The sequence below is a fragment of the Crocodylus siamensis genome, chromosome 1, assembly GCF_052110815.1.
Source record: "Crocodylus siamensis isolate JL-2025a chromosome 1, ASM5211081v1, whole genome shotgun sequence".
Lineage (NCBI taxonomy): Eukaryota > Metazoa > Chordata > Crocodylia > Crocodylidae > Crocodylus > Crocodylus siamensis.
Genome location: NC_143395.1, coordinates 43,224,544 through 43,233,754, shown reverse-complemented (window position 1 = coordinate 43,233,754; position 9,211 = coordinate 43,224,544).

The window sequence follows — 9,211 nt, the reverse complement described above, 5'->3', positions numbered from 1 at the left end:
GGTTTAGATCTTATTCAGGACACAAAATCTCCCGTATGTATCCAACATATTCTTGTTTCCTGTTCCATAGGCAATGAAAGTCCATAGGCAGGATTATTTTGTTGGCAATCAGTTCAAAGTAGATATAGAAATGCTTGAAACCATTTTAATGATGGAAGAGTTGAAGCCTGACATATGTGCCAAATTTTCCCCCTTAACAGGTAACCAAATGAACAGCTCATACAAGTTGTGAAACGTGCAGGTACAGAAGTCAATGGAACCATTTGGTTTACAAGAGCTGAGGGAGGTTTTGTCCAAAAAACTATTAATGTCTCAGAAAAAAATGGGAGCAAAGTGAGTTCTAGGTGGTTTTGCCTACCCAGAGGGCAGCTCTGCTCATTGCAGGATCATTAGTGCCCCTCCAACAAATACCCAAGTATTTTTTCTCTGTTTTTTCCCAGTGTTAAACAACGTCTCAATTAGGCTTTTAAAGCAAGAATAAGAAATACCCGACAATGAAGAAATTCCAGCAGCCTGGCAGCCAGAAAAAAAGAAGCACTAATATATTAAAATATTCTTTGATAAGTGCTGGAAATGTTCCACAAGTTACCAGTGACTTAAAACCATGGCAACAATATTAGTGTATTTCTGTATTAGCTGATAAAACTGTAAAGTACAATAAGCTCAAACCGGCCGCATCTAAATGAGACAATGACTGTGCAGTAGCCTGTGACTACTGTACGATAGCATCACATGGCAGGAAGCATGATGCAATGCTATTGTGCAATAGTAATGAGCCACTGTGCAGTCAGCATCATGAAAAAGCCATTCAGCAATGCTACTGCGCAGTTACTCCAGTTAATGCACAGTCATTTGCTACTTGTATAAACAGGTACTAAATAACTGTGTAGTAATGACTGCAGTCAGCATTTTGTGTAGATGTGGCCACTATTTGAAAATTAAATCAGCAAAACCAGTAAAGATGTGCTAAATATTGTGCATTCAACCACTTCTAGAGTAAATCCACCTGAGTGCCATCGCATATGAACAGACTAGCTGAGTTACAGGATACCCAAAACAAAGGAGTGACTTAATACATCTCTTGTTCTTAAGAGATTCAAATGAAACAACCCCCTCATGACTTCTGTTATTTGAGTATAACTCTCTCTGCAAAGACAGGAGTCAATTATGCTTTCCACCAAGTAATTTATACATTTCTACCAGCTCTGGCCTCAATCCTAATACCATGTCTGGCTTCAGTTCTGGCTCCAGCTCCAGCCCTGGCTCTGGCCCTGGCCAGAACCACCATATGCTACATGCCATGGAGCCAGAACCAGACCATAGAATAGGTAAGTGGCAGCAGGGGGCCACGTGGGGGTGGGGGAGCAGGGGACAAGTGGCTGAAGGGGCAAGGGGCAGGGGGCAAGATTCCTGTCCCCTGACACTGCTTTCCTCACCACAGCAGTGGGGGGAGGGAGGGGGTGAATTTAAGTCAACCCTCCAGTAAGGAAGAGTGCGGTTTCTGTTTTCTCTCAGTGCAATAACTCCAAGGTCAGGAGACTAAATGACAGATGGCATACCTATTGGTGCTCAACTAATCTAATCCAAACCAATATGTCGTGTATATCACCTGCTTGGGAGGGTGGTGAATCCTCTAAAATTAAAGATTTTAAAACTTGGGTGATAAGAGTTAAGCATACCTACCATATTTTTTTGCTTCTAAATAAACAAAATCAATAGAAATATGAAGATATATTAAAAGAATCTTAAACAAAAAGCCTATCAGGGTTGTAAGATAGGAAATACCTCTAAGGAAGATTATGCATCCCTGGCCTGCACCTGTAGGGAGTGGACCAGAAAAGCTAAGGTCGATACCAAGCTCAAGCTGGCTATGGGAATCAAGGTCAATAAAACATCTTTCTTCAGATATGTAGGAAGTTGAAAGAAAAATAAGGGTAACATTGGACCCCTGCTGAATCAAAAGGGGCAGCTGACAACCAACACCCAGGAGAAAGCTAATCTCCTTAATGATTACTTTTACTGACATACAATGTTTCTCACTAAGTTGCGAGGTTGCATTAACTATAAAACTTGTATCTGTGGCCCACTATCTTGTGTACTACAGGGGACTTAATTTCTGATTGTTAATTCACTTAAGGATTGTTAAGGTGGAACTCAGCTGCTGTGAGAACACTTTCTCTTCCTTAAGGCAAAGATTAGTTTTTGCATAGACATAAAAAGTATTGCTCTGACTCCTGGCCTGCAAGCATTGTGGGCTGCCTGTGTATCTCCTACAGTTGTAACCTGAGGTTCAGAACGGGGAATGGATCATTTAAGGCATTCACTTTTGGGGCCTCTCCAACAATGCTGGCTGCAGCTGTGGTGCTCGTGTTCATACTGTAGCAAAACCCAGTTTTTCTTTTTTTATTATTTAAAAATACATTCCCTCCCTTTCCCCAACCATTTCTGACTTTCTCTCTGCCCTCTCTATCCCTTATAAGTAATTACAGGTAGTACCAGGTAAACTGAGATAAATTCTTATACTCCCTTATAGTAACAAGCCCCTTTTAAATAGTGTTCTGTGATGTTTATATTGATTTTTACTGTTTTATATTGTATTATATTGTATTCCTATTATGTTTGTATTGATTTTTACTGTTTTATATTGAATTTATATGGTTTAGCCCTGTATCTGTACAGTTAACCAAACTAATGTCAAGTAATGTCCAGTTTCCATTCTGTATGCCTGGGCATACCCTATTGTATAGTATGTTGCAACTGTGACTCATATCTACCCTTCCTATGTAAATTGGTTCCTGAATAAATGGGAATGAATGAGGGTGCTAGAGGCATAATTGTAGCAGGCCTCTGCTGAATGACCAGTAATGACCGGACCATCAACTCAATGACCCGACCATTGCTTTGCATTGACTCACCCAGGAACCACAGACCTCACCCAGGAACAGAGACAAAACCCAGCATTAGAAAGATAAAGATCCTACAGAAACCAGCACCATTGTATCCCACCAGACAATGAGGACACCTGGATCTGCACGTATGCATCTGAGCTGGCCTGGCCCTGGCCTTGGCATGTCCTTCCCATAGGAGACACAGGTAGTGTGACCTCATTGGGAAGCCCCTTCCATCTGGACCAGCACTGTGCCACACCACCTATCTACCCAGAGGCCCTGCTGGCAACCGCCCTCTGGACAACAACTTGCTGAAGAAGACCCCAACTGGCCATTGAGGATCAACTCACAGCCCACCTTCCTTCCCCAAGCAAAGGACCTGGATTCTGTCCCCACACACCTTGACTCCAGTCCCTCCACCAAGCCTTTCCTCTCCTGCTACCATTGTGTGTGAGTGTGAGTGTTTCTGTATGTGTGTGCGAACCAATAACTTCATGGGGCTGTCTAGTGTGTTGTGTATTCAATAAACCTGTTGTTTTAACCCTGAGGTGGGTTTTTGTCTTACTGACCTCCTGGCCCTATTCCAATCTCTGCTCTCTGCTCCTCTGACCTTTGTCCTGTCTCTCTCTCTGCCATCTCAGCTCCCTCTCTGCCACCTCCAAAACTCCAGCTCTGCTCTCCTCTAAACCCCAACTTTCACCACCCCTCACTTCTGCTCCACTGCCTCTCTGCTTCCTGGCTTCTGCCCCTTTGATCTTGCTGCTTTTTTGAAATCTTCCGGCCTGTCTCCCATGGCTGTCTCCTCACCTCTGTTTCTGCCTCCATCTCCCAGCTGCCTCCCCCAGCTGGCCCTCTGATCCCTGCTTTCCCCCACCCCCGCATTTGCCTCTGCCACCCCTCAACTTGGCTCTGTTCTCCTCTACCCCCCCCCCCATCTCTATCTCCTGGTTTTCTCTCTTTTTCTCCCCAGCTGCATCTCCTGGCTAGCTGCCTCCACTTCCCAGCTTTCTCTGCCATCCCAGCTTGCCTCTCAGTTCCTCTGTCTCTGCTGCTCCTCTGCTGTCCCCGGACTCTGCCGTCAGCCCTCTAGTCCAGCCTTAGCATCTCTGCCCATGGTTCAGCCCCCTGCCTTCTCCCGGCTTTTCCCTGCTTTGCTGCCTAGTCAGCTCTCTGTCAGTCTCCCAGTTTATCTCTGTTCCCTACCCAGTCTTTTCTCCTGTGGCTTCAGCTCCAGCTGCTTTTCCAAGCTGCCCTCTTCTGTCTCCCAGCTCCTCTCCACTGTTTCCTGCAGCTCCCAGCTTTCTGACCTGTAGCCTCTCCAGCTTCCCTGGTCCCATCTCCACCCACAATCACTCCGGTCCCTGTTCCCGGATCCCCTGCTGGCTTTTCCCCGGTTCTGTGCTCTGCCACCACCTCCCAGCTTGTCCCAGCTTTCTGACCTGCAGCCTCTCTAGCTTCCCTGGCCCCAGCTCCACCTGCAGTCTGTCCAGTCCCAGCTTCCCTCTCCCCGTGCCTCTTGGTTCCCCCTTCCCTCTGCCCCTGCAGCCTCTGGTCCCCAGTTTCTCTCTCTCTGCTGTCTCCCAGCTCCAGCTTTTGCCACTGCCTTCCCCCTGCATCCACCACCTCCCACCTCCTCCCAGCTTTCTGACCCACAGCCTTCCTGGCTTTCCCGACCTCAGCTCCACCCACAGTTTCTCTGGTCCCCATTCCTGGTCCCCAGCTTCCCTGCCGGCTTTTCCCCCAATCTCTGCTCTGCTGCCACCTCCAACTCAGCTAGCCCCCATTCCCACAGCCTCCAGGCCTGGCTTTCTCTGCTCGTTCCTGGATTCCCTGACACCACCTACAGCCTCTTTGTAGCTTCCCGACCCCTGGCCAGTTCCCCAACCTGGCCCCCAGCGCCCACAGCCTCCCCAAAGCCTCCCCGACCCGGCTCCCAGCTTACCTTGCTCCACCAGCTTCACTGCCAGCTTCTATGGTCTCAGCTCTGCCGCTTTCCCTCACTGCAGCCCCAGCTTTTTCCCTTGCCTCCATGCAGGACCCAATTAACTTCAAGTAACCCCAAGCCCCAGTGACCCCGAGTAACCCTGGGGCACATTAACCTCAAGTAACCCTGGGGCCCCAAGTGACCCCATGTAATCCCAAAGTCACCATGATCTCAAGTAACCCCAAGCATCAAGTTATCCCAAATGCCCCCTAATGTTAATACACAGCCACAGAAGTGAATGTTTTCATGTTTCTGTATGTGCATGTATATGAACCCATAGTTTTGTATGTGTAGTTTGTGTGTGTATATATTGTATGTGTAGTTTGTATGTGTAGTTTGTGTGTGGGCAATCTGGTGGTTGTGCCAGAGGAGAAAGCGGAACTCTTTAACCAATTCTTCACGTCCGTTTTCTTGTGCAGGGACCAGGACTTCCCTGCTGTGATGCCAGATGGACTTGAGGGGAACACCTCCAGACCTCAGGTTGGGGAGGACCGGGTTAGAGAGCTTCTGGAGGGGCTGGACGTGTTCAGTCAGTGGGTCCAGATGCTCTCCACCCCAGGATGTTGAGGGAGCTAGCTGGGGTTATTGCAGGGCCCTTGGCATGGCTTTACAAACGCTCGTGGTGCTCGGGGCAGGTGCCAGATGACTGGAAGATAGCTAATGTGGTCCCCATCTTCAAAAAAGGGAAGAGAGAGGACCCGGGCAACTATAGGCCCATCAGTCTCACCTCTATCCTTGGGAAACTCGTTGAGAAGATCCTCAAGGAGCACATCTGTGATGGGCTGGCTTCAGGGATGATGCTCAAGGGCAACCAGCCCGGTTTCATTAGGGGCAGGTCATGTCAGACCAACCTGACTGCCTTTTATGATCAGGTCACAAAGGCAATGGATGCAGGTGTTGCCGTGGATGTAGTCTTTCTAGACTTCAGCAAGGCCTTTGACACTGTCACCCACCCCATCCTCATTAAAAAACTAGGTGACTGTGGCATTGATGCCTACACAGTCAGATGGATTGCAGATTGGCTCAAGGGTTCTCCTCAGAGGGTGGTGGTGGATGGGTCATATTTGACCTGGGGGGAAGTGGGCAGCGGAGTCCCCAAGGGCTCGGTCCTGGGGCCTGGGCTGTTCAATTTCTTCATCAGCGATTTGGATGACGAGGTGAAACGCAACCTGTTTAAATTCACTGATGATAACAAAATTTGGGGTGAGGTGAACACGCCAGTAGGGAGGGAAAGACTGCAACAAGACCTGGATAAGTTACAAGAGTGGGCTGACATAAACAGGATGCGTTTCAATACTGACAAGTGCAGGGTGCTGCACTTAGGCAGTAGAAACCAGCAGCACACCTATAGAATGGGAAACTCCCTCCTTGAGAGCACGGAGGCAGAAAGGGATCTTGGAGTCGTTATTGACTCCAAGATGAACATGGGCCGACAATGCGATGTCACGGTTGGCAGGGCTAACTGCACCTTGTAGTGCATCCACAGGTGCATCTCAAGTAGAGCCAGGGAGGTGATCCTCCCCCTCTATGCGACACTGGTCAGGCCACAGCTGGAGTACTGCATCCAGTTCTGTGCGCCCTATTTCAGGAGGGATGTGGACAACATTGAAAGGGTCCAGAGGAGGGCCACCTGCATGATCCAGGGACAACAGGGCAGACCCTACACTGAAAGACTGCGGGACCTAAACCTGTTCAGCCTTCACAAGAGAAGGCTGAGGGGGGACCTGGTGACTGTCTATAAACTCACTAGGGGGGACCAAAAGGGTTTAGGGAAGACGCTGTTTCCCCTAGTGCCCCCTGGCAAGACAAGGAACAATTGACACAAATTATTAGAGAGTAGATTTAGATTAGACATCTGCAAGAACTACTTCACAGTTAGGGTGGCTAGGAGCTGGAACCAACTTCATAGGGAAGTGGTGCTGGCTCCTACCCTGGAGAAGCCTTAAGAAGAGGCTTGATGACTACCTGGCTGGACTCATTTGAGTCCAGTCTTTTCTCCCGCCCAGGCGGGGGGTCGGACTTGAAGATCTACAAGGTCCCTTCCGACCCGACTTCTATGATTCTATGATAATTGCATATCACGTCCTCCTGCTTAACAGCACAATATTAATATCCTGAGCTTGATCTGGTCCATGTCAAGTCAACAAGACAGCCCACCACATCATGTACAGATGCCTTTATGGCACTACTTTGGGTGCTCAAGTTCTTGTTGACATTGGCCATTCTATTTGTTGCTGTCTTTCTGGCCCTCATGCTTCCTCCTATGAGTGTGGTGACACTTGCTTCATCATCATCAGTTGCAACCTCCTCATAAATGTCATGGAAAAATCTTAAATGTATGCTGACAACACAGAAGAGGTAAACTGACATGCGCATTTGACTCTGTGAGTGGAAAGTTCGAAGGCTTACCCAGCCCTTGTCCCCTGGGTGACCTGCGGACCTGTCAATCATTGTTGACCTACTTTCCCCACAGACACATGCTCAGACTGTGTCAGCTTCTGACTGAGAGCATGCTCAGTCAGGACCTGACATGAGGTAATCTGACTAGAAATTTCTCTGCAGAGAGCGTTCTGATTGGCCACTAAATTCATATAAAAGTTCAGTGAACCCCGCCCTCGGGGGGAGATTGCGCTAACTGAAGACAGAGGCTGCTGCTGCAGGGACTGTCTCTCAGTCAGGCTTTAGGGCCTATCGATCTCCTCCTTCGCTTGGTGCTTCGTGTTGCTTGTTGTATTATGGCTTTGACTCAACTTACCTGGCTTCTGACTCACCTTGGCACTGACTATCAGCTACGATTTTGGATCACCCTTTCGGACTCTGTAACCCAGTTCCGGATCATCGACCGTGGCTTTCTTCACTGATTACGATTCGGCTCACTCCCACTGACCTGATGTCTCTCCGTTGTATCACCTGCTGGCTTCCGACCTGTGCTTTCTCCCTCGACCACTCGATTGTCCATCACCTTAGACTGGCGTCATGGCATTTCATCACAGTTTTGTTCATTTGTGTTTCCCATTTAATGAGCTGTTGACCAGCCCTGGGACTTATCCGACAGGCTTGCCCTGTCGGGGAACCTCATGGGCCAACAGACCCCTCTATTGTTAATTGTTTGTGTTTCTGCAACTGTAACTGAAGAAAGCAACCTTGTGCCTCCACTTCAAGCGTGAGTAAATAAATCATCCTTAGTTAAAACCTTACGCTTGGATGCCTCTCAGACTCTGCAGCCGCTAATCCCACCTGTTCGCATTCCGATCGCCACCCCGGCCCACCGTGACCTTGGGGCCCAATTCATTCAGCTCAGTGATCCCCGACAATAAACATGCTCATATCTCTGATGCGAAAATCACGGTTCGTTTCTTTGGAGGCTTGCGAATAATAATTTCTTAGGTACACATTATTCATAACACAAAGGGTATATTTGTAAATAGGGTTAGAGTGGAGACAAAAGACTACTCTGCCTCTGAGGAAAACTCTTAGCTGGCTTTTATCCTCTTTTTTTGGGCACGTGTGCAGAAACAGGAACTCTTACAACTTATTTCTGGTTCATACAAACATATATGTAAATACGTCACTTCATACGTTGCATGTCCATTATAATTAACTACTTAAGTATGCGGGGTGGATAGGCATATATGCATTAGCTAATTACGCATGCTTAGAAAGCTGTCCAGGTTACCAAAAGTTCAAACCCCTCTCTCCTCCAAGGACATAGCCAATTAAATCACAGCTTCTGTAATCTACAAGAGTAGAGGCAGAGGAGTGTGATTTAGTATAGGAAAAAGATAGTAAATTAGCCAAGAGGGGAGGGATGTCCTTGGTGGTGTTTCTTTTTATCAGGTATGAGATACAAACTATGCAGTTCTAACAACACTCTATTCTTTATACATTTTTAATAATATTTCTAACATCTTGAATGTTATGGACCAGAACTACATATAACATTCAACCATCCCCACTAAACCAGACTTAAGAAATTTCTGCTATCTTGCTCTGCCTTTTACTTGTGTGCCCCCAGAACTGATAGCAGGTTGTGTTAGCATGCATGCAACATGTTCATTGTTTGGGACCAATAAATTTTTAAGCATGGGGTTGCTGATACAGGAGACATAGCAGCGCTTTAATGAGAATAGATCTCAGACCCATTCTAATTAAAGCACCCCTCCCCACCCCCAGAGCATATGTAAAAGTGCCCAGAGGTACTACATTTCATGCATATTAGCAAAAATGCATTAATGAATATGTAGATGCCCATGAGAAAAATAAGATTAATTGATATTTGTCTTTGGGATTTTACACTTTAAAACATTCTTTTAAAACATTCAGTGTTTGCAAACAGTTC